A 26,081-nucleotide genomic window follows, 5' to 3' on the forward strand; every position below is an offset into this window, starting at 1 on the left:
GGGGCGTGGCCAGGATTTTTGGTCGAGGCGTCACATTAGCAGGCCAAGCAAATGTTTTCTGTATGGTCGGTCATATTATTCGTATGGTACAGTACGGAGCCCCGCAAGGGACATGGGAGAAAAAAATGAGAAGAACTTTTGCGAGCGCTCGCAAAAGTTACTCGGGATCTTGCAAAAGTTTTGCGAGCGTCCGCAAAAGATCCTGCTACTTTTTGATGGCGGTTCTGTTGAAGGGTGCGGTACGGTACGGAGCAGAAATGGAGGAGGATTTAGAACATTTCCTGCGGTCAAGAGAGGTCCCACAAGAGGACATCATACACATGCATCAAGACAAAGTACGTATAAAATTCCGTAAGTCAAAGAACAAGACAGCATAAAACACCGGGGTTGAGAAGGCGAGTAACTTGTTGAAAAACACTTGTTGTATATGCAAGCCTTTAATGTTAACTCTTGTAAATATGTTCAGGTTAATTAACATAACTGGTTAAGTGCACATATGTTTTGAAATTTCATAAAGTTATCTGGCTGTGCCGTTACCATGGTAACGTGGACGCCACTGTAATACATCCTTTTACTCTTGTAAGTGAGACATGTAGGCTGAAAATAAAGAGGTGTATCTTTTTTCAATGTCTTAAAATCTATTGACATATTTTGTAGACTTTTTAAGAACATTCATGATTTTTAATAGGCTAAGGTAAAAGATTGAAGAAGAGTCTCATGAACTTGAAGGGTTAATGTGTCTGCTGTCAATTACTGCAGTACTTGCACAAATAAATTTCAAACATATTCAGAACATTGATATTTTAGAATCTGTATAATTCATTTACATTTCTTATGGAAAGTGCATGTTTTTTCTTGTACCCAGGACCATGGACTGAATATCATCGCACAAGGTTTGCCTTTAGATTCAAGCAACCAACTTTCCCCATCAAATTCAGGAGATCCACAGAGCCCCCTACGTGTATCAATTGGCAGGATAAAGGTTGTTGATGATCTTTTGACTGTATTTATGGACAGTAGCATAATGAATGTGACTTTAAAGTTGAACTTTGTAAATGAAAATGCTGTTGATGACGCTGGGGTGTCAAGGGAGGTTTACACTGCATTTTGGGAGCAATTTTTGGAACAGTGTGAAGGTGAAACTGAACGAGTTCCAAGGCTGAGGCCAGACTTTTGTGAGGCTAAAAGGCAAGCAGTTGGGCAGATATGGGTGAAAAGGCTTACTAGATCATGGTGTCTTTCCTGTGAGGCTGTCAAAAGGCATCAGTTGATGTAGACATTCTGATTACCGTACATCGTTTCTCAACTATCTCCCTCCTGTTGAGAGATCAGCTGTTGAGAAAGTTCTAAAAGGCACATTGGATGAAAATGATGAAGAGGACCTGCTTCACCTTTTCTACAAGGATGGGTTCCCACTTCCCATCACCTAAGAACAACATGCATCCTGCCATTGAAACAATGGCTCATAAGGCCATTCTCCAAGAGCCAAAGTATATAATGGATTGCTTCTCCACACCCATGGCACGTCTGCAGCTGAAACTGTCAGACAAGGAAAGTGTGTTGTCTCTGTATGAGACAAAGAAGGCCACAGGCAAAAGAGTAGTGCAGCTATTTGAAACAACAAAATTGATACTGTCTCAGGGAGAACAGACAACCTTTAACCATCTTCAGCGTTATGTCAAAAACACTGATGAACCAAAGCTGAAAAAATCCTGCACTTCTGCACAGGATCTTCTGTGATCTGTGTTGACAAAATTTGTGTGTGCTTTAATGCTGAAACTGGGCTCAACAGAAGGCCTGTTGCTCATACCTGTGGAGCTACCCTTGAAGTGCCATTTACTTACAGTTCTTATCCTGAATTTTGTACCGGGTTCGACAATGTCCTTTCCAGCAATTACTTTGAAATGGACATCATTTGAACTTGTGTGTACTAATGGTTACAGCTGTAATTGTTATATGTATGATTATCCTTGAGTTCATAAATTCTGTCTTTTTTTTTATTTATCATTGAAGCATTTCATACATTCAGCCGTATAGTGAGCAGTCATCAATTTAATTTTCCGATGGTTTAGTTGTATGTTACCTCAGATTTCACAAGGACTTTTCATTGTTTAAAATGCTTTGAAAATGACTTTTCCTCTGCTAATGTGTTTCCTCTTTTTTGATAAATGAGTGCAAATAAAAGCAGCTCCAGTTATTCAGATATTTTAAGATAAAATAAATGTTTTAACTGTTCTCAATTTTCTTCCATGGTCCATATTTTTTAGTCCATCCATCTCTTAAACGTTAATGTTGATTCAGAACAAAACCCTTACTTTAGCTTGATGCTGAGAAACTGAACTTTTTAACATGGGGTTCTATGAGGGCTGGCTGGCTTTTGAATCCAGCACACCAGAGCCTGACCAGAAACTGGTCGCTCCTGATATGGGCGTCACTTATGGCTGCCGTAATAGCATTTGAGCTTCTGATGAGGTCACGCATGAGGCGTTTTCATAATAAGACACGAAACGAATGCTGAATAAAATTTGAAATGTTTCTGCTGAGCTATTTAACAAGTCAGCAGCGCCGCTGTGTGGCCAAATGAGCGTACTGCATCAAAAATCAAACGAGACGCTGAAAATGAGAGACGTGGATAGTTTTCCATTGTTTCTAATGCAGGACGCTTCGCACAGCATCACGCACACAGACAAAATTCTTTTAAAATAAATTATGTTAAAACGTTGAATTATGTTAATCAATGATGCGACAAAGTAAAAATACTCCATTACTGTACTCATGTAGAGTTACAGTATACGAGAATTCTCCTGAGAGCTTTGGTTTTACACCAAACATCTGAAGTCAAACGTCTCCACTGCAGTGCCTTGCGGTCAGCAGCGGATCAATTCCCATGACAAAGTGGTCAAGATTCTACAGAGCATCCTGGTATTACCTCACCCTGTGAGGATTTTAATATGTCAGATTATATTCTTTTTTTTTTTTTTATACATTTGTCAACAGAACACAAGTTTCCACTGAAATCACAGAAAACATACCTGACAGAATCCTTTGGTTGTTCCATATCCACCTGCACAGGAAACACCGGCAGGAAGACCAGGCCAGTGTTTCTTACAGACCTTTGGTTCAATGGCAGACACGTCCACCACCGTCGGCTCATCAACAGGTTCGCCATCAGTTTCAGTTTTTCCCCATCCAGCCACCTGACACACTTGATTTTCTTTTAGGTTTATTTCAGCACGTGGAGGCTGAATTGTTTGTACTCTGTGAACTAATCGAACGTTCACACACAACTGGAGACACAACATGAAGTAAAAAATAGAAACACATTTTCATGTAAAAACTCTTTTAAAAATATAATTATTCTACAAATACATCACATGAAACTGATGCTGCTTTCAATGATGTCATTAGCATGTTCAGTGTTTTTGTATCCTTCATGGATTTCATTTTCTCTCAATCTTTACTTTGGGATGATCAGTGTGTGCGGTCACTGTGTGAGTAATCATTGAGAGGGAATTAAAAATGTCAACAATTTTAAACTGATATCTTTATTTCTCATTAGGCAATCGTCACAAGCAGGTTAATGTCAGCATTGCTGTAACCAACGGCTGTCAGAAGTCAAAGGTCATTTTTATTTGATGCTATTGCACTTAATTGTGTTTTATTTTCCCTCGAAATAACATCTGCCTTATCAATAACTTAGAGTGATCTGATCAATAAACACAAGTTTGAAAAAGTTTGTTTTTGGATGAACTTCATGAACAGGAAATCTAACTCACAACCGGTCACAGTGTGCAGCAGTGAGCACAAAGTCTTCAGTGATGAGGAATTCTCCACAGACATGTTGACCCTTGTTATTCTGAACTGATCCCATGTAGGGTATCGAGTTGTCCAGAGCTTTTGTTCCATGAAAAATTCCTGTTGAAAACTCTGGTAAATAAAAAAAAAAGAAGATGATAAAGTTAGTGTGCCGTTTACAGCCGTAAGATAAATCAGGTATATTTGATGTTCACACTGATGCCTTGTAGACATGGTAGAAAACAAAGAAGAAACTTGTGAAGACAGTGCATGGTGCCAGCAGGACACTCAAACTGTCCTTTACTCAGTAGAAAGACTTTTATACATCACGCGTCTTAGTTTGAAGGCTGGTCTATCGTTATCATCTCGACTTCCTGTCATGCCAACCTCTCTGCAGTGCAGGTTTGATTTACCATTATCTAATGTCAAAAGGGGGATGGTGCGTTACAAGGCAGCAAGAGAGACAGAAAGGCAGGAGAGTTCAGGTAAGAGTTGGATTTTAAATAGAGGGCTCTGTGTGCGGGCAGGCAGAGATGAGGATCCAAATGCAGGACTCAAACACAGAATTGTAACTCAAAACCTCAGCTTTATTGCTGGAGAAATTAAAACATGAACTGAACAAGGGTAGTGAACACGAAAATATTGACCACAGTATAAAACACACATCCGATGGTACGATGCGGCACTGAGCAAGGGCAAACACAGGGCTAATATACACAGGGAAGTAATCAGGGAATGGAAAACAGGAAACAGGAAAACAATACACACTAAACTAACACTAAACTAAGACACGGACTGGACAGAGAGAGACAGACTAGACACTGAACTAAACCAGCAAAAAACATGAGAACACAAAACCTAAGAACTAATCCCTAAACAAGAATAACTAAAACATAGATTAATAATCATCATCATCATCATAACCAACAAAAGCACCACAAGAGAATAAGAAAACAATCCATAATGCAAAAACACACCAAAACATAACAACTCAAAATACTGGCTCAAACTGACCCAGAACCGTGACAGGTAAGGAGATGTCATTTCAGGACTTAAACCAGACTCTAAGAAATTGCTGTGTCTAATTTTGCGATGCTGCGAGTAACAAACTGGGTTCCGTCTGGAGGTTGAAGAGGAACTCTCCCTCGCCAGGCCGACAGCCGTCTGTGCCACAGTTTATCTCATCTCAGTTTATCTCATGGAGTGCAGGGCTAAATTTAAAATTATTAGATATTTAAGACAATGTATATATTCTTCTATGACAAAAAATACAAGTGTTCATTTAAGCAAATAAACAGAGCCGTAAGAGATGTTTTTCAGAAATTGTTGTCTTTATTTTGATTTGCAACTAACAAATTTTTTAAAAATTTGTAGTTTTTGTCGTGCTCTCTATTATGTGAACCCCTCACCTAATTTGTTGTGTTTTTTAACAAATTAAACCCCAACAATCAAATGATCCCCTGTGAGCAAGCACTAGGCACAGTGGAAAGGAAAAACTCCCTTTAAACAGGAAGAAACCTTTGACAGAACCAGGCTCAGGAAGGGGCAGCCATCTGTCGCGACTGGTTGGGGGGTGAGAGGCAAAAGAAAAGAAAAATGAGAGCACAAGTTAGCTAAATGTTGCGCACGTTGTCTAACATGAACAACGTATGGTTTTCTGGACTGTGGATGAAAAGCAGTCCATCATTACTAGTCTTTAAAAGGGAACTAATCCATCACCAAGGTGGCAATATGGCTCAAGGAGGCCATAGACAGAGTTAAATAGGCAATCACTGTTAAGCATTGAAAAGCCCCAGTAAGCTGCAGGTATAATAAGGCCTACTGCGGCAACACCTAAACCTATTTTAAGTAGGCGTTTGGCACCATGACGCCATGAACCACTAGTCGGAGCCACGTCAGGAGACGGTTCTGAGACAGGACAATCAAGCTCTTCAGGTTGAAGACCAAGATTCTCCTGTGTCGGGACCACATCAGGAGGTGGTTCCGAGGCAGGGAAACCTCCAGCAGAACCAGGCTCAGGAGGGGACAGTCAACTGCTGGGACTGGTTGGGGGGGAGGGTGAAAAAAGAAAAAAGATGAAGAAGGTGGAGAATATGTGTTAGGGGGGACAGGAGAGGTGAAAAGTAAGATGGATCACAGGTGGAGGAGGACGAGGCTAAATCATCTGAATAAGCGGCAGAACCAGCCTTTTTTCTTCTTTTTCAGGTATTTTTCCATGAGCTCGTTCTCCAGGATAAGGGTTCTCAATTGATCATTTGTTTCTGCATTCTGCTGCTCGAGTTGCTGGCATCTTTGCTCCATTTCTTTTAAAGTTTCTTGTTTTTTTCTAAGCTTTTCTGTCAGGTCTTCATGTATTTTCTCTTGTTGTTGCTTTTGTGCCTGCATTTCAATTATTTGGCTCTTCAAGTCATTGGACTTCAACAACATCTCCTTAATGACCGCTGAGTGTTTCCTCTTCATTCCATCAATCCTACGCTGCATCTTTGAACATCGTTTTTCCAGTATTTCCTTTTCTCTTTGCAGTTCAGGTGTTTCATTACAAAATTCTAGCAATTCTAGATTCCTTCTCTCAAGGTCCCGGAGAATACGTTTTTCTTTGTTCTGTTGCTTTTTTTCTTCAAGAAGCTTTTTCTTTTTGCACTTTGTTTTACCAAACCTGACTATCAGATCGTTGTACAATTTCTGTGTGGCTTTGAGTTTGTCCTGCATTTGTATTTCCTTTTCTCTTTGCAGTTTAAGTGTTTCGTCATATTCTTTATTATAAAATTCTTCCAATTCTAGATGCCTTCTCTCAAAGTCCTGGATAATACGTTTTTCTTCTTCCTGTTGCTTTTTTTCTTCAAGAAGCTCTTCATTTTTGCACTTTGTTACACCAAACCTGACTATCAGATCGTTGTACAAGTTCTGCATGGCTTTGAGTTCGTCCTGCATTTGTATTTCCTGTTCAGTCTTCTGTTGGTGGATTTTTTCAATTGTTTTCTCCGCTTCATTGAGCTTTCCTCGAAGCACCTGATTCTGTTTCTCAATGTTTTGGAGATCCCACTGTATCTCCTCAATATTAGCTTTCTTTCGTTGAAGCTGGGCAGATGTTTCTTTTAATTCAGCACTCTGTGTTCCTGATGAAAGAAAACGAGAAAAGATCTTCTCTCGTCCTTCATCAAACTTCACTCCCGAGCCCTCATTGATCATTTCTATATCAGGCTGGCGTTGCTGTTTTTCTTCCAGGTCTTTATTTCGTGCTTCCAGTTGTCTGCACTTTTCCTCTAGTTGAAGCTTCTCTTCTTCAATTTGTTTAATTTTGTAATGTAGGTCAGATTTTTCCTTCTGACTTTCATGTAATGCTCTTTGGACTGATAAGACACCATCCGTGGTCATTTCTCCTGGAGAGATTGGCCGGCCAGAACACAAAGGACAGGCAGCATAGTCTTTTTGTGTTTGTTGGCGTTTTTGTGGAAGCATGTTGGAGCCTGTGCACAGTGACTCTGAAAAGGCTTAGAAATATTTCCAAATGTATCTCTGGTCCTGGAGTTTACAGGTGCAGACAGTGCCATCAGTAGACTGTAGTGAAAACCGGATTGATAGGAACCCTAACTCAATGTTCCTCACATCAGGGCCCTGTTTCAGGAAGCCGGTTTAGTGGAAAAACTGAGTAAGTATACCCTGAGTTAACGAAAACTCTGGGTTTTCGGTTTCACAAAGAGAGTTCAGATGAAGCCTCAGTGAGTCACTATGACGACACACTCCGTGAAGCTAACCTGCCCCCTAGCAGGTTTACTACAACTAACCCTGACTGTCCCCGCCTCTTTGTCGGAAACCTGACTGTAGGAAGTGTCGGACATGGCGTGCCTCTTCCTTGAAGAGCCAGTAGATCGTGAAGCCCAAATTCTCCGCAGAGCTCTCCGCCGGGAGAGAGTGATTAGAGCGCGTTTGGACATTTTATCATTTCCTGATGATTTTCTGTGCGAACGTCACCGTTTCTCAGCACAATCTATAAGTTATTTGGATAACATCCTCAGGCCATATATTACGCATGTGACACATCGCGGACATGCTCTCAGTTCATTACATATTATTTGTATTGCACTTCGGTTTTTTGCAAACGGGAGCTTTCTGTATAATATTGGTGATGCTGAGCACGTTTCCAAGGCTACCGTCTGTCGGGCAGTCAGGAATGTTACAGTTGCACTGAAACGTCTCCTGTACTCGTTTGTGGTGTTCCCCGGTCATAGACCCACAAGATTTATCAAAGAGAGATGCCACAAAATTGCAGGTATCAGGATGACCAAAACTTAATTTATGATGTGGTGATACTTGGACTACTACTTAAATTTCACATTTATTTTCAGGGTTCCCAGGCGTGATTGGCTGTATAGATGGCACTCACACTCCAATCATTGCTCCTTCAGTAAATGAAGGAGACTATGTGAACAGGAAGTCTTTCCACAGCAGTAATGTACAGGTACATAGTTCCCTGTAGCATTTCAAACTAACAAATTATTTCATCATAGTAATGGATGCTAATTTGTGTTCTCTGCACTGTGAAGATCATATGTGATGCTGCCAACATTATCACAAATGTGGAAGCCAAGTGGCCAGGCTCTGTCCATGACTCACAAATATTCCGTGAATGTACACTGAGCACAAAATTTGGACATGGTGAGTTGAGAATACTTTAAAATATATAAAGACCAATTGCTTCAGGGACATTTGAACTGAAGTGTATCCTTCTGTCTTAGGAGAGTTCACTGGCTACTTGCTTGGTGATAGGGGGTATCCATGTTTACCCTATTTGCTTACCCCTTACCCTGACCCTGAACCGGGCCCACAGCAGCGATATAATCTGGCTAATTGCAGGACAAGAGCCAGAATTGAAATGACTATCGGAATGCTTAAGGCCCGGTTCCAGTGCCTGCAAAGACTCAGGGTCACCCCAGAAAGGGCATGTGACATTATTGTGGCATGTGTGATTCTACACAACATTGCCACAATTAGAGGAGAACACTGTCCTTCTGAACCAAACATCAGCAGTGATCCAAACCATGAACATCCTGACCCTCCCACGGACATACAAGATGGAAGCGCAGTCAGAGACACCATATGTCACAATCATTTCTTTTGACCCATCACCTCAACATGTTGAAAGAAGAATAAACAGATTTTTTGTTCAACTGGCTTTATTGGTCGCCTGTATTTCCTGTACACAAAGTATTAAAAGATGTAAACCTCATAAAGTGTCTCTGTTGCTTCCTCCTCTGTAACAGCTGTCAATGTTTCTTCATTATTTTCCTGTAGTAAAGAAATAAACAACATTGCTGTTCTACTGTAAACTCATATAATCTGTGGAGTATTACTCACAACTGCATGTTGGTCTGGCTCAACAGGAGGCTGCACCAGATGCAGTACACCACCACCATCAACTGATAGAATATGAGGTTCATACAGGTCACTTATAACTTACAAGGGACCAAATGGCAATTAACAAACATACCAATCACCTTACACTTCATTGTCATTATGCTCTCAAAGACAACCAAGACTGAGGGAAGGCAAAATCAGTAGGAAAATAACTTCACTACAAAATAATCCATTATGGTAAAGAGTTTATCAAATGAATGAGCAGCACTGCAAAGGTGACTGTGAAGAAAGGATGTATGCACATCATGTATTATTTTGGATTTACCCCCTATGTAGGCACTTGTGTCTTGCGGGGTTATTGACTCAGAGGATGTCCCCGCAGAGATGCCTTCGGCCACAGGGCGCCCACTGTTTTGGCTGAGGGCCAACTGCTCAGCCTCTGTGAGTGGTGGTGGTGGAGGACCCCCACCTGTTTTTCGGGCCTCCGCTTTTTTTCTGTTGGCTATAACAGGCCACATTTGAGCATACAGAGTACGCAAATATGTACTTGTATGTGCTCAGATAATTTCAATAAGTGCTTACAGAAAGAAAATTAATGTAGCCTCTAACTGCAATTGATTTACATGGGACAAACAGACCAAGCACTGTGGCTCATAATACAATTACACCTCACCTGTTTGGACTATATTTTTATATTTCATTTTTACTTGCTGCCAGGCACGTTTGGGGCCTGTTGGGTTGCACCTGCGCTCACATCACGTCACAAAATAAAATGTATAACATAACAAATAAAATAACATATGATAAAATAACGTGTTAAATGGGTGGAAATCCCTAGATCAATGTTTAAATTAACACTCACGCATTGACTCTGTCGGCTTTGTTTTGCCATGCATGCTCCCTTTCTTTCGCAGCTGTGGCTGTGTTACTTTTTTCCTGCAAGATTTGCATGTTATCGGCATATGCTGCCATCAGAATTTCGGCGTCAAGCGCTGTAAAATACATTGACCACGCCTTCTTTCCCTCCGTCTCCATGGTGACTCGCTTAATCTGTGCTCCACTAATCAGGGCTTTATGTATCCTCGTGCGCGTGCTTAACTTGGGGTTAAAGCAACTCCGCGTTGATTGAACTACTTGTTATCAGCCTTTCTGAAACCGAATATTCCGAGTTGGACAGTTCGGGGTTACTCAACCCTGAGTATCGTTTTTCACTCTGAGTTTTCTAAACCGGATTCCTGAAACAGGGCCCAGTGGAGGAAAAAGAAATAATTGACATTGTACACATGTGTAAATATAAAACATGTACTGATTGTAACGATATTGACATGAAAATCGTCAAGAAGGTCATTGAAGGAATCGTAGGACCTCTAACATATATTTGCAACTTATCATTTCAGACGGGAAAAGTGCCAAACAAAATGAAAATAGCTAAAGTTGTGCCGCTGTATAAAACGGGGATAGACGCCACTTCACAAATTATAGGCCTGTTTCTTTACTACCACAATTCTCCAAAATCCTAGAAAACCTGTTTAATAAACGATTAGAAAAATTCTTAGATACATATAAATTACTCTCTGACAGTCAATATGGATTCAGATCAAAAAGATCAACATCTCTGGCATTAATCGAATCAATTGAGGAGATTACGAATGCTATCAGAAACAGTATGCAGCTGGAGTATTTCTGGATCTCAAGAAAGCATTCGACACAATCAATCATGACATATTAATTAATAAATTGGAACGGTATGGGATTAGGGGGGTTGTACTGCAATGGGTGAAAAATTATTTAAGTGACAGGAAACAATTTGTGAAGCTGGGTGTCCATTCCTCATCATGCTTGGACATTGCTTGTGGTGTTCCACAGGGCTCTGTACTGGGTCCAAAATTATTTATTATTTATATAAATGATATTTGTAAGGCATCTGATATATTAAAATTAGTATTATTTGCAGATGACACAAATATTTTTTGTTCTGGGGGGAATCTAAAGGAGCTGCTGGATACAATTACTTCAGAAATGTGCAAAATTAAAAAATGGTTTAACAGGAACAAACTATCGCTAAATCTAAGTAAAACTAAAATTATCTTATTTGGGAATTCCCTTAGAAATGCACAAGTGCAGATTCATGTAGATGGTGTGGAAATTGAAAGAGTACTTGAACATAAGTTTCTTGGTGTGATTATAGATGATAAATTAAACTGGAAGTCTCATATAAATCATATACATAACAAAATTTCAAGAAGTGTCTCAATCTTGAGTAAAGTAAAACACATTCTGGACCACAAATCACTCCACATTCTCTATTGTTCCCTGATTGCACCGTATTTGAATTACTGTGCAGAGGTTTGGGGCAATACTTACAAATGTTTGCTATCATCAATCTTTATATTACAAAATAGGGCCTTAAGGATAATCCATAAAACTGGTTACAGAGATCATACAAATCCACTATTCTTAAAATCAAAAATTCTAAAATTCACAGATCTGGTTCATTTTCTCACTGCACAAATTATATATAAAGCAATAAATAACCTGCTTCTTGACAATATTCTAAAACTGTTTTCTAAAAGGGAACGGGGATACAATTTGAGGGGGGAATTAAATTTAAAACATCCTCGTATCCGTACAACATTAAAAAGTTTTTGCATCTCTGTGTGTGGAGTGAAGCTGTGGAACAGACTAAGTAAAGATATGAAGCAATGTCCGAGCATGGTACAGTTTAAAAAGCGGTTTAAGGATATGGTTTTTACAGGGTACAGGGAAGAGGTAGAGATTTGATAGGGTGTTCTTGTCCAATATTTTCATGTGTGTGCGGGTGCCCGGGTATGTTGTTATGGGTGGATATATAAAACACCCAGCACGCCCCTGCGGGCGGTTTATCCTTCAAGCTCGGGTCCTCTACCAGAGGCCTGGGAGCTTGAGGGTCCTGCGCAGTATCTTAGCTGTTCCCAGGACTGCGCTCTTCTGGACAGAGATCTCCGATGTTTTTCCCGGGATCTGCTGGAGCCACTCGCCTAGCTTGGGAGTCACCGCACCTAGTGCTCCGATTACCACGGGGACCACCGTTACCTTCACCCTCCACATCCTCTCGAGCTCTTCTCTGAGCCCTTGGTATTTCTCCAGCTTCTCGTGTTCCTTCTTCCTGATATTGCTGTCATTGGGAACCGCTACATCGATCACTACGGCTGTCTTCTTCTGTTTGTCTACCACCACTATGTCCGGTTGGTTAGCCACCACCATTTTGTCCGTCTGTATCTGGAAGTCCCACAGGATCTTAGCTCGGTCATTCTCCACCACCCTTGGGGGCATCTCCCATTTTGACCTCGGGACTTCTAGGTTATACTCGGCACAGATGTTCCTGTACACTATGCCGGCCACTTGGTTATGGCGTTCCATGTATGCCTTGCCTGCTAGCATCTTGCACCCTGCTGTTATGTGCTGGATAGTCTCTGGGGCATCTTTACACAGCCTGCACCTGGGGTCTTGCCTGGTGTGATAGACCCCAGCCTCTATGGATCTTGTACTCAGAGCTTGTTCTTGTGCTGCCATGATTAGTGCCTCTGTGCTGTCTTTCAGTCCAGCTTTGTCCAGCCACTGGTAGGATTTCTGGATATCAGCCACCTCCTCTATCTGCCGGTGGTACATACCGTGCAGGGGCCTGTCCTTCCATGATGGTTCCTCGTCTCCCTCCTCTTTCTTGGGTTTCTGCTGCCTGAGGTATTCACTGAGCACTCGGTCAGTTGGGGCCATCTTCCCAATGTATTCTTGGATGTTCCTTGTCTCATCCTGGACTGTGGTGCTGACACTCACCAGTCCCCGGCCCCCTTCCTTCCGCTTAGCGTACAGCCTCAGGGTGCTGGACTTGGGGTGAAACCCTCCATGCATGGTCAGGAGCTTTCTTGTCTTTATGTCAGTGGCTTCTATCTCCTCCTTTGGCCAGCTTATTACCCCAGCAGGGTACCTGATCACGGGCAGGGCGTATGTGTTGATGGCCCGGATCTTGTTCTTACCATTCAGCTGACTCCTCAGGACTTGCCTGACCCTCTGCAGGTACTTGGTGGTTGCAGCCTTTCTAGCGGCCTCTTCATGGTTCCCATTTGCCTGCGGGATCCCCAGGTACTTGTAACTGTCCTCTATGTCTGCAATGTTGCCTTCTGGTAGTTCAATCCCCTCAGTTCTGACTACCTTCCCTCTCTTTGTTACCATCCGACTACACTTCTCCAGTCCGAACGACATTCCAATGTCATTGCTGTATAGCCTGGTAGTGTGGATCAGTGAATCGATGTCTCGTTCACTCTTGGCATACAGCTTGATGTCATCCATGTACAGGAGGTGGCTGACAACTGCTCCGTTCCGTAGTCGGTATCCGTAGCCAGTCTTGTTAATGATCTCACTGAGGGGGTTCAGGCCTATGCAGAACAGCAGTGGGGACAGAGCATCTCCTTGGTAGATCCCGCACTTGATGGTAACTTGTGCTATGGGCTTGGAGTTGGCCTCTAGTGTTGTACGCCACATCCCCATTGAGTTCCTGATGAAGGCTCTTAGGGTCCCATTGATCTTGTACAATTCTAGGCATTCCAGTATCCAGCTGTGGGGCATTGAGTCATAGGCCTTCTTGTAATCAATCCAGGCAGTGCACAGGTTGGTCAGTCTGGTCTTGCAGTCTCGGCTGATTGTTCTGTCTACCAGTAGCTGGTGTTTTGCACCTCTGGTATTCTTGCCAATTCCTTTCTGTGTCCCGCTCATGTATTGACCCATGTGCCTGTTCATCTTAGCCGATATGATGCCTGACAGGAGCTTCCATGTAGTACTGAGGCAGGTTATTGGTCGGTAGTTGGAGGGGACCGGTCCCTTCTTGGGGTCCTTGGGGATCAGGACCGTCCGGCCTTCAGTTAGCCATTCCGGGTGTCTCTCGTTAACTAGCAGCTGGTTCATTTGTGCTGCCAGACGCTCGTGGAGTGCAGTCAGCTTCTTCAGCCAGTAGGCGTGAACCATGTCGGGCCCTGGTGCTGTCCAACTCTTCATACTGGAGACCCTTTCTTGGATATCTGCCACTGTGATGGTTACTGGACCCTGTTCAGGGAGGTCGCTGTGGTCTGCCCTCAGATCCACTAGCCACTGAGCATTGCCGTTATGGGTTGCATCCTTCTCCCATATGCTCTTCCAGTATTGCTCCGTCTCCAGCCTTGGTGGTGCTGTTCTCTTATTGTTCCCTTGCCACTGAGAGTACACCTTTGCTGGTTCTGTGGAGAACAGCTGGTTTATTCTCCTGCCTTCTATCTCTCTGGTGTACCTCCTCAAGCGGCTGACCAAGGCTGTGAGTCTTTGCTTGGCAGTTTCCAAGGCCTCAGGTATGGACAGCTTGCTGTATTTCTTAGGCACCTTATTTGTCGCACCTTTCTGCAACTCCGTTAGTTGGCTAACCTCCCTCCGTGCTACTTTGATCTTGCCCTCTAGCCTCCTTCTCCATGGAGGGTACTGCCCCTTGTGGCTGTTCAACTTGTAGCCAAGCATCTCACTGATCACTGCTGCCGTATTGTAGATCAGCTTGTTAGTGTCGGTAATCGTGGTTGTAGGTATTGCCCGTAGTGCTGCATTAACATCATCTAGCAGACCTTCTGAGGGTACTTCACGTAATCTTGGTAACCGGCTACGGGGGGATCCAGGTTTCAAGCTTGGCCATGATCCTATTTTTCAGGTCAGTTCCTCTCGCACTCAACGATCCTTCTCCTATCGCACTTGGGGCTATGTACCCAATCTCGGGTGGGGGTGATGATATCTCCCCCCTGACCTGGCGTCCTGACTCCTCCTTGCCGTAGCATTTGTGTTGTACCTCGTCAATCTCTAGCTGTGAGAGCAGTCCCTTCTTTCGAATGTTGGAACACTGAGCTACTAGTTGTTTCGCCGTTATTGTGGATGTTGGGTATCGAAGAATCCATAGGTCCCTCATCCTATTCATGTAGCCCCTTCCGCCGGGGTTACTTGCGTAGTAGCATTCCAACAACGCCCTGTTTTCGTCCCTTGCCCACCGATGCCTTCTTGTTCCAGTAGCCCACTTTTCGTCAGGGTGCCCTGGTTCCTCAACACCTGACGCGGACCTTGTTGATCCGGGCGACGTCCGAGCCGGCATGCCTTCATATTTATCTGTCTCGCTCATGTCTGCGGTAGGCTTGCTTAGCATAGGGGGTCTAGCCTTAGGACCCTTACTGGATACAGACGCCCCAGGCAGGAATCGAACTTGCGATCCTCTGTTCCAAAGGCGTGTAGTCTAACCACTACGCTATCCAGCTGCTAGCTATATATATATATATATATATATATATATATATATATATATATATATATATATATATATATATATATATATATATATATATATATATATATATATATATATATATATATATATATATATATATATATATATATATATATATATATATATATATATATATATATATATATATATATATAGATTGTGTATCCTTTGAGGTGTTACTGGGGTTATTGAAAATGTGTATATGTGCGTATGTGTATATACGTATGTATGGAGATATATATACACTCAACAAAAATATAAACGCAACACCTTTGTTACTGCTCCCATTCCCCATGGGATGGACGTAGAGACCTAAAATTCATTCCAGATACACAATATAACCATCCCTTCCAAACAGTGGTCACAAATCAGTCCAAATGTGTGGTAGTGGGCACATCTGCCATATTGAGATAATCCATCCCACTTCACAGGTGTGCCACATCAGGATGCTGATCTGACATTATGAGTAGTGCACAGGTGTACCTCAGACTGCCCACAACAAAAGGCCACCCTGGAATGTGCAGTTTTTTGCGCTATTGGAGGTCTGGGGACCCAGAACCGGTCAGTATCTGGTGTGACCACCATTTGCCTCATGCAGTGCAACACATCGTCGCATGGAGTCTATCAGATTGTCAATTGTGGCCTGTGGAATGTTGGTCCACTCCACTTCAATGGCTGTGCGAGGTTGTTGGATATTCGTGGGAACTGGTACACGCTGTCGTATACGCCGGTCAAGCACATCCCGAACATGCTCAATGGGTGACATGTCCGGTGAGTATGCTGGCCATGCAAGAACTGGGACATTCTCAGCTGCCGTCTGCCCTGAACAATGTGAACCATGATTCATCCGTGAAGCGCACACCTCTCCAACGTGCCAGACGCCATCGAATGTGAGCATTTGCCCACACAAGTCTGTTACGGCGACGAGCTGGAGTCAGGTCAAGACCCCGATGAGGACGACGGGCATGCAGTTGAGCGTCCCTGAGACGGTTTCTGACAGTTTGTGCAGAAATTGTTTGGTTGTGCAAACCAATTGTTGCAGCAGCTGTCTGGGTGGCTGGTCTCAGACGATCTTGGAGGTGAACCTGCTGGATGTGGAGGTCCTGGGCTGGTGTGGTTACACGAGGTCTGCGGTTGTGAAGCCGGTTGGATGTGCTGCCATATTCTCTGAAACACCTGTGGAGACGGCTTATGGTTGAGAAATGAACATTCAATGCACGGGTGACAGATCTGGTTGACATTCCTGCTGTCAGCATGCCAATTGCACGCTCCCTCATTGCTTGTGGCATCTGTGGCATTTTGCTGTGAGACAAAACTGCACATTCCAGGGTGGCCTTTTGTTGTGGGCAGTCTGAGGTACACCTGTGCACTACTCATGATGTCAGATCAGCATCCTGATGTGGCACACCTGTGAGGTGGGATGGATTATCTCAATATGGCAGATGTGCCCACTACCACACATTTGGACTAATTTGTGACCACTGTTTGGGAGGGATGGTTATATTGTGTATCTGGAATGAATTTTAGGTCTCTACGTCCATCCCATGGGGAATGGGAGCAAAAACAAAAGTGTTGCGTTTATATTTTTGTTCAGTGTATATGTGTGTATATATATATATATATATATTAGGGGTGCAACGATATTCGTATCGATATTGAACCGTTCGATACAGTGCTTTCGGTTCAGTACGCATATGTATCGAACAATACAACATTTGTAATTTATTTTATCAACTTTTCTTCTGACGATGCTGTCTGTGTTGAGCGCTCAGTGAATCTGCGTTCGACTACTCCGCCTAGGCTGCACTGTCGAGCGCAGATCCACTGAGCGCTCAACACAGACAGCATAGTCAGAAGGAAGAGCGCAGGGCAAGCTAGCAAGACAGAAGTTAAGCTCTCCTTGCAACATTCAGATCTGGCGTTTGGAATTATTTTGGTTTTCATGTGACGTATGACCCTGAAGGTAAGCGAGTCATGAACTAAAGTAAAACAGTATGTTGGATGTGCCACGCAATGCTCAATTACATGGGTGGGAACTAGTGTGTTAGCGCAGTTAGCTCGTTAACGTGTTGGCCGTCTAGCCCCATGCACGGGGCGATCGGCGGTAGCTCGTTAACGGAGATTTGCCGTGTTGTGGCGTTAAGGTCATTTCAACGAGATCAACCTGAAAGCACTAGTGGGAACACAACAAATATGACTGCACATTTACGCCGACATCATCCTAGTGCAAAGACAAAAACAACAAGCATGCTACTAACTTTAGCCGAGTCATTTAGACAGCTGTTAGCACATGATTCTCCTTATGCTGCTGAGAATATAGCCCAGAAGAAGCGGATAGTATAGCTTTTATTTTGGAAAGAGCCATTTCTCTGTAATAAACTCTCTTTTCCAAAGATGAGTGATTCCTCAATCAGATACAGGGCTTGCAATATCGTTAGCCCGACGTCCTGGGGCTAGCGATTTTTTTCAGTCGGGCTACCAAAATTTTTCTCTGCCCTGCCCGTCGGGCTATTGTAGGAAGGAAAAATATATGTCAATGCTTTTGCATTCTTTCAGAAATGTAGCTGGGTAATTATGTCATTGGCATCGGTGAGCCACTGTCAATATGTGACATATTGAAATCACGTTTGAATTTGCGCTCGTTTTTTTGCTTTCACTTTGCAATCGTGCGAACTGTGTATAGAGAGCGACAGTACTGATCTGTGAGTGATGATAATTTGTGCACCAATTCCTCTGACATCGTCTTATTAATCGTTAGCTTACTATGCAAACATGACAAGTGAAATCTCCCGCAGCAAGCTTAAACATGTGAGAGGTTGATCGCGCAGAGAATCGCTGAGCTTATGTGAGTGTGTGTGTAAAAGCAGCACGATATATATTTTAGTTCTGCTGAGCCAAATAAGACAGGTCAGGGTGAAGAAGTGACAGCCAAAGAAAAGCTTACCACAAAACGGAGAAGTTATGACAAATCAGACTATAAGGCAAAAAGAAAGTGCAGCTTTATGGTTTCATGGACAAAAGAATTTCTGTGGCTGCAATATGATGAGCTAAATAACCAGGGCTGCACATAAGTGGTCCGCAGGTGCGCATTCGCTGTCAAAATAAAAAACACCCACAAGGGTTAGGGTTAAATTTAAAAACTGTACTTTTGAGTTAAAATATATATTTATAATTTTAATAAATGACAAATTAAAAAGGCATGAACATTTTTTTTGTATCGAAAAAATATCGAACCGTGACACCAAAGTATCAAACCGAACCGAAAATTTTGTGTATCGTTGCACCCCTAATAAATAAATAAATAAATAAATAAATAAATAAATATATATATATATATATATACACACACAAACACCCAGCACTCCCCTGCGGGCGGTTTATCCTTCAAGCTCGGGTCCTCTACCAGAGGCCTGGGAGCTTGAGGGTCCTGCGCAGTATCTTAGCTGTTCCCAGGACTGCGCTCTTCTGGACAGAGATTTCCGATGTTGTTCCCGGGATCTGCTGGAGCCACTCGCCTAGCTTGGGAGTCACCGCACCTAGTGCTCCAATTACCACGGGGACCATCGTTACCTTCACCCTCCACATCCTCTCGAGCTCTTCTCTGAGCCCTTGGTATTTCTCCAGCTTCTCGTGTTCCTTCTTCCTGATATTGCTGTCATTTGGAACCGCTACATCGATCACTATGGCCGTCTTCTTCTGTTTGTCTACCACCACCATTGGTTAGCCACCACCATTTTGTCCGTCTGTATCTGGAAGTCCCACAGGATCTTAGCTCGGTCATTCTCCACCACCCTTGGGGGCATCTCCCATTTTGACCTCGGGACTTCCAGGTTATACTTGGTACAGATGTTCCTGTACACTATGCCGGCCACTTGGTTATGGCGTTCCATGTATGCCTTGCCTGCTAGCATCTTGCACCCTGCTGTTATGTGCTGGATTGTCTCTGGGGCATCTTTACACAGCCTGCACCTGGGGTCTTGCCTGGTGTGATAGACCCAGGCCTCTATGGATCTTGTGCTCAGAGCTTGTTCTTGTGCTGCCATGATTAGTGCCTCTGTGCTGACACAAATCACTGCAGTGCAGTACCTATAATACCTACAGCATGTTCTCCCAACTTTTATTTAACTTTTTCCCCCAACAAATACAAGACTGGTTCAAATCCAAAATAATAACACTGCACAGCACTAGAGTATTTAGTTTTATTTAGTTTTATTTATTTATTTAGGACAGTGCATGTTAATGAACATAAATGTGTAAAAAAAAAAAATTACATGAATGTAAACATACCAGATTATAGCCAAGGGCTAATTTCCATCTGTATTACAGCATTATGTCTATAATTGTTGTCCATTAGGATCCAGTTTACAGGTTACTCCCAGTGCTTCCAGTGGTTTCTTCCATTTGTCCACAAAAATTCGGGAGCTCCCATCAATATAATGTCCCAACCTGATCAGAGTAATAACATCAATGATGAGCGACTTCCATAGAGAAATGGAGGGAGGCTCAGCCCCCACCCATCTCAGCATAATGCTTTTCCTGGCCAATATTAACAGTGACTGAATGACATGCTCATGTTGTACCAGTGAGACAGGAATATATCCCAATAAACACATTAATGGGTTTTCTGTACTAATATTGGCGCAGACCTCTTTCCAAAATGACTGAATAATAGCACATTCCCACAAGCAAAGGAATCTAGTGCCCACTCTGGCCTTACACTTGAGACAATTTGGAGATGTTCCCATACTATACTTACTATAAATATACGGAGAAATATACACATTGTGCAAAATTTTGTACTGCAGTTCTTTAAGTCGGTTACAAACAGAGATTTTAGATGGAAGGAGCAGGATTTTGTCCCATGCCTGTATATCTATTTCACATTTAAGCAACATCCCCCAAGATTTTCTCAACCATGCCAATTTATCCACAATTAGGGCATAAATCTCTGAATAAAACTTTGATACAAAATGTTTATGCTCCCTATTATCCAGAAAGAATTTCTCCAATCGAAAAGAGGCTGTTGAGATTTGTAATGATTTAGCATTTTTTAAACACATAATTTCTCAATTGCAAATTCTTATAAAACTCTGTCTTTGACATAGAATACTGGGACTTCAAGGATTCAAATGATTTAAACTCACCATGTTTAAAGAGACCTACAGCATGTTCTAATCGCTTTAATAGAATATTATGGTCGACAGTATCGAACGTTGCACTGAGGTCTAGCAGAACAACCACAGAGATGAGTCCACTGTCAGAGGCCATAAAAAGATCATTGGTAACCTTCACTAAAGCTGTTTCTGATTAGAGTGCAATGTTACTAAATAATAAAACAGTATTTAAAAAGATGTAATAAATAATGCTGTGATGAGCTCTGAAACCTAACTGAAACTCTTCAAATAAGCCATTCCTCTGCAGATGATCTGTTAGCTGTTTGACAACTACTCTTTGAAGGATTTTTGATATGAAAGGAAGGTTGGAGATTGGCCTATAATTAGCAAGACAGCTGGGTCAAATAATAGCAGTGTCTGCATTTGTCATTACAAATTCAAATATTTACTCAATAAACTGAAAAAACATTAAGATTTAGCATTCCTGTGAATCACTAAACTCATATTTTGTTGTATAACCATTGTTTTTGAGAACTGCCTCACATCTGTGCTGCATGGAATTGATTATCTTCTGGCATGTGCAAACAGGTATACCAGCCCAGGATGATTTGACAACCTTCCAAAATTCCTCTGCATTTCTTGGTTTTGCCTCAGAAACACAATTTGTCACCGCACAAGTTTTCTATTGGATTAAGGTTCAGGGATTGGGCTTGCGACTCCATAACCTTAATTTTGTTGGCCTGGAACCAAGATGCTGCTCGCTTACTGATGTGTTTGGGGTTGTTGTCTTGTTGAAACACCAATTTCAAGGGCATTTCCTCTTCAGCTTAAGGCAGCATGACCTCTTCAAGTATTCTGATATAAGAAAATTGATCCATGATCCCTGGTATGTGATAAATAGGCCCGGCACCATAGTAAGAGAAACTTGCATGTAGAACATGTGCTGGCTTCATCCTTAAATTAGGGCTACATGATTGACACCTGTTTCTTCACATAATGAATGACCTCACTGATTGAACTCTACAATGCTATTATTTTTGAACATGCCCCTTTCACTTAATTATTCAATTACACAGACTCAGGTGCATTCATATCATTAATGTTGTGTCTGTTGTAGAGCTGGGCAATAGAACGATAACGATATGTATTGCAATATAACGTCTTCTCGATAGGAAAATACAACTATCGCGATAGACCTCATCTCTCTCTCTTCCTCTTTAAAAAAAAAAGAAAAAGGAACAGCCAATCAAAATTAAGTAGCGCAGAGCCGAACCACGTCACGTGACTTGTTACGTACAGCACAAGTGCCAAGCCGCACGTGCGTATTTGTTTGCGAAGCAGCTAACCGCCGTGTCGACCGGGTAATGGAGAAAATGAGTGTACCAAGTAGAGAAAAATCAACCGAGAGAACGGAAGAGAACACAGATGACGGCTCGAACGCCGAAGAGATTGTCGAAAAGAAGAGCCAGAAAAGTTCCGTAGTGTGGAGATATTTCGGCTATTTGAAGTCCATATATGTATATATATGTGTATATATATGTGTATATATATATGTGTGTATATATGTGTATATATATATGTATATATGTGTATATGTATATATGTGTATGTATATATGTGTATATATATATATGTGTATATGTATATATATGTGTATATGTGTATATATATATGTGTGTATATATATATGTGTGTGTGTGTATATATATATATATATATATATATATATATATATATATATATTAGGGGTGCAACGATATTCGTATCGATATTGAACCGTTCGATACAGTGCTTTCGGTTCGGTACGCATATGTATCGAACAATACAACATTTGTAATTTATTTTATCAATTTTCCTTCTGACGATGCTGTCTGTGTTGAGCGCTCAGTGAATCTGTGTTCGACTACTCCGCCTAGGCTGCACTGTCCAGCGCAGATCCACTGAGCGCTCAACACAGACAGCATAGTCAGAAGGAAGAGCGCAGGGCACCTCCCCCACCCTCATTCAGATCTGGCGTTTGGAATTATTTTGGTTTTCATGTGACGTATGACCCTGAAGGTAAGCGAGTCACGGACTAAAGTAAAACAGTATGTTGGATGTGCCATGCAATGCTCAATTACATTGGTGTGAACTAGTGTGTTAGCGCAGTTAGCTCGTTAACGTGTTGGCCGTCTAGCCCCATGCACAGAGCAATCGGCGGTAGCTCGTTAACGGAGATTTGCCGTGTTGTGGCGTTAAGGTCATTTCAACGAGATTAACCTGAAAGCACTAGTGGGAACACGACGAATATGACTGCACATTTACGCCGACATCATCCTAGTGCAAAGACAAGTGGAAGCAGACAAAAAAAAGCAAGCATGCTACTAACTTTAGCCGAGTCATTTAGACAGCTGTTAGCACATGATTCTCCTTATGCTGCTGAGAATATAGCCCAGAAGAAGCGGATAGTATAGCTTTTATTTTGGAAAGAGCCATTTCTCTGTAATAAACTCTCTTTTCCAAAGATGAGTGATTCCTCAATCAGATACAGGGCTTGCAATATCGCTAGCCCGACGTCCCGGAGCTAGCGATTTTTTCAGTCGGGCTACCAAAATCTATCTCTGCCCTGCCCGTCGGGCTATTGTAGGTAAAATATATGTCAATGCTTTTGCATTCTTTCAGAAATGTAGCTGGGTAATTATGTCATTGGCATCGGTGAGCCACTGTCAATATGTGACATATTGAAATCGCGTTTGAATTTGCGCTTGTTTTTTTGCTTTCACTTTGCAATCGTGCGAACTGTGTATAGAGAGCGACAGTACTGATCTGTGAGTGATGATAATTTGTGCACCAATTCCTCTGACATCGTCTTATTAATCGTTAGCTTACTATGCAAACATGACAAGTGAAATCTCCCGCAGCAAGCTTAAACATGTGAGAGGTTGATCGCGCAGAGAATCGCTGAGCTTATGTGAGTGAGTGTGTAAAAGCATTTCAGTTCTGCTGAGCCAAATAAGACAGGTCAGGGTGAAGAAGTGACAGCCAAAGAAAAGCTTACCACAAAACGGAGAAGTTATGACAAATCAGACTATAAGGCAAAAAGAAAGTGCAGCTTTATGGTTTCATGGACAAAAGAATTTCTGTGGCTGCGATATGACGAGCTAAATAACCAGGGCTGCACATAAGTGGTCCGCAGGTGCGCATTCGCTGTCAAAATAAAAAACACGCACAAGGGTTAGGGTTAAATTTAAAAACTGTACTTTTGAGTTAAAATATATATTTATAATTTTAATAAATGACAAATTAAAAAGGCATGAACATTTTTTTGTATCGAAAAAATATCGAACCGTGACACCAAAGTACCGAACCGAACCGAACCGTGAATTTTGTGTATCGTTGCACCCCTAATATAAATATATATATATATATATATATATATATATATATATATATATATATATATATATATATATATATATATGTGTGTATACTAGGGCTGAACGATATATCGCATTTGCGATAATATCGCGACATGATCAAGTGCAATTTTCTAACCGCAAAGGCTGCGATTATACTCTGGACATGTCCAAATTCATGGGCTGCATCCTCCTGAGGCCGCATTTGTAGACCGATTACGTCACAGCGTCGCGCCGAAGGCTGTCCAAATTACTACCATATCCCAGAATTCATAGCGCGGCCCAGCCAAACTCCAGTTTCCAACAATGGCGGCCGCTACTAAGTTTTAAAATTACTCATACTAATCTTTCTGGGTCACAAAATAAACTTAACATATTTTCAGGTGAGAAAGTAGTTGTGTAAACATCAAATATCTGCTCGGTTTATCAAGATATCCCATATTTGCAAAAGTGCTTCGACGTTTTCAGAGGCGTCTGCTACCCACCAGCTCGACAGCTAGCCGGGAGCTCGAGGGTTACTGATGCGGCCGAGAACGGCACAACTCCCGGCACATCATTTTCAGATCACCGCGGCGTTTCGCTGCTCGGGTTAAACGTAATATATAAGTCACTTAGACAACCTAAAAATGTTATTGTTGGGCTTTTTTCAGTGTTTTGTTTGTTCGTGAGTAAATCGGTTTGGCTGAGATTAAAGTTATTAGATTAGATAAAATAAAACTTTATTAATCCCCCGGGTGGGTTCCTCCTTGGTTTTCACACAGCTGACTAAACGTCAAACAGAAAACTTATTAAACAGAAGTATGAGACAGTCGAGAATTTACACCAGTGTCTGGTTATATTTTAGATAGCAAGAAGCAGACGGCCGAGTTTATTAAACTCCACCGAGACAGCGGTGACGCTAATCAGAACTAGCCTTCTGATTCAGAAGGCTAGACCGTCCAATTTCACGCCTTTAAATTTTAAAGGCGTGTTTGTGTGTGTGTTTATACAATTGCTATTATGTTTGCACTTTATGTGTAATGTTACTGACTGCAGAGATCAGTAAGATGTGTGTATTTTTTATTTATTAGTTTTATTTATTTAATATTATTTTTTAATTGAATGACTGTCTAGTAGTTCACAGATGTTGAAAAACTGAGTGTGGTAAAGCCACTGATTTTGTTTATGTATATTTCTGCAATCTGCACATTGTAATGACTTTCATTTTAATGTTTACACCAGGGTTCCTTGTCAGCACTTTATGCTCAGATGTTTGTAAGCTAAAAATAAACTATTGTGTATGTTCAAATATACTGTTGTGATTGAAGAAGTTAAATAAAAATGTCAGTCATCAATTCATGCATCACCTCATGTCATCATAACAGAGGTCTGTCTTCCAGGAAAGAACAGTTTAAAATTAATGTAATATAGTATTGGCCATACTATATGATGTATTGCTTGTCTTTGTTTAATAATACAGAAGACAAAGACCTTAAAAAATAATCGCATATCGCATCGCAATCGCAATATTGGGGCAAAAAATCGCAATTAGATTATTTTCCATAATCGTTCAGCCCTAATCTACATTGATCACACCATCTGTGACAGAGGGCTCATCTCTCCTGGATTCCTACAAGGAAACAATCATATTATTTAAAACACCAACTTATTTGCTTACTTAAAACATTGTTTCTAAATTTGCTATAGAACAGGCCTCAAGTTAAACAATCTTAGGCTCCCTCCCCACCGGAGAGGTGGCATTCAATGTCTTGCTTGTTATTCTTGATAGCCCTGACCACCACCCGACACACAATAATGTCATGAAAGCATTTTTTTAAAAAGGGCTTTGTAGACATGGCAAATAACCTTTCATTGTAATTAGAGCTGGGCGATAGAACGATAACGATATGTATCGCGATATAACTTTTACTCGATAGAGAAATTAAGCTATCGCGATAGACCTCGCCGCTCTTGTTCTCTTAAAAAAAAAAAAAAAAAAAGGTCAGCCGATCCAAATTCAGTAGCGCAGAGCCGAACCAATCACAGCCGCAGCGTCACGTCGCGTGACTTGTTACGTACAGCACAAGTGCCAAGCCGCACGTGTGTTTGTTTGGGAAGCAG

General features: G+C 41.8%; 1 pseudogene across 1 annotated transcript; it reads left to right on the forward strand.

The window, feature by feature from the left end:
- Window positions 1-30: 30 nt before the first annotated feature.
- LOC146704300 (uncharacterized) lies at window positions 31-2,235 on the forward strand (annotated as a pseudogene). Its single transcript, XR_014921159.1, has 2 exons — window positions 31-335; window positions 866-2,235. The product of XR_014921159.1 is annotated as an uncharacterized LOC146704300 (transcript).
- Window positions 2,236-26,081: the final 23,846 nt, after the last annotated feature.

This window comes from Copadichromis virginalis, linkage group LG7, assembly GCF_057382275.1.
Source record: "Copadichromis virginalis isolate Kocher_CV1m ecotype Utaka linkage group LG7, C_Virginalis_male_GT1.1, whole genome shotgun sequence".
NCBI classification, from domain to species: domain Eukaryota; kingdom Metazoa; phylum Chordata; class Actinopteri; order Cichliformes; family Cichlidae; genus Copadichromis; species Copadichromis virginalis.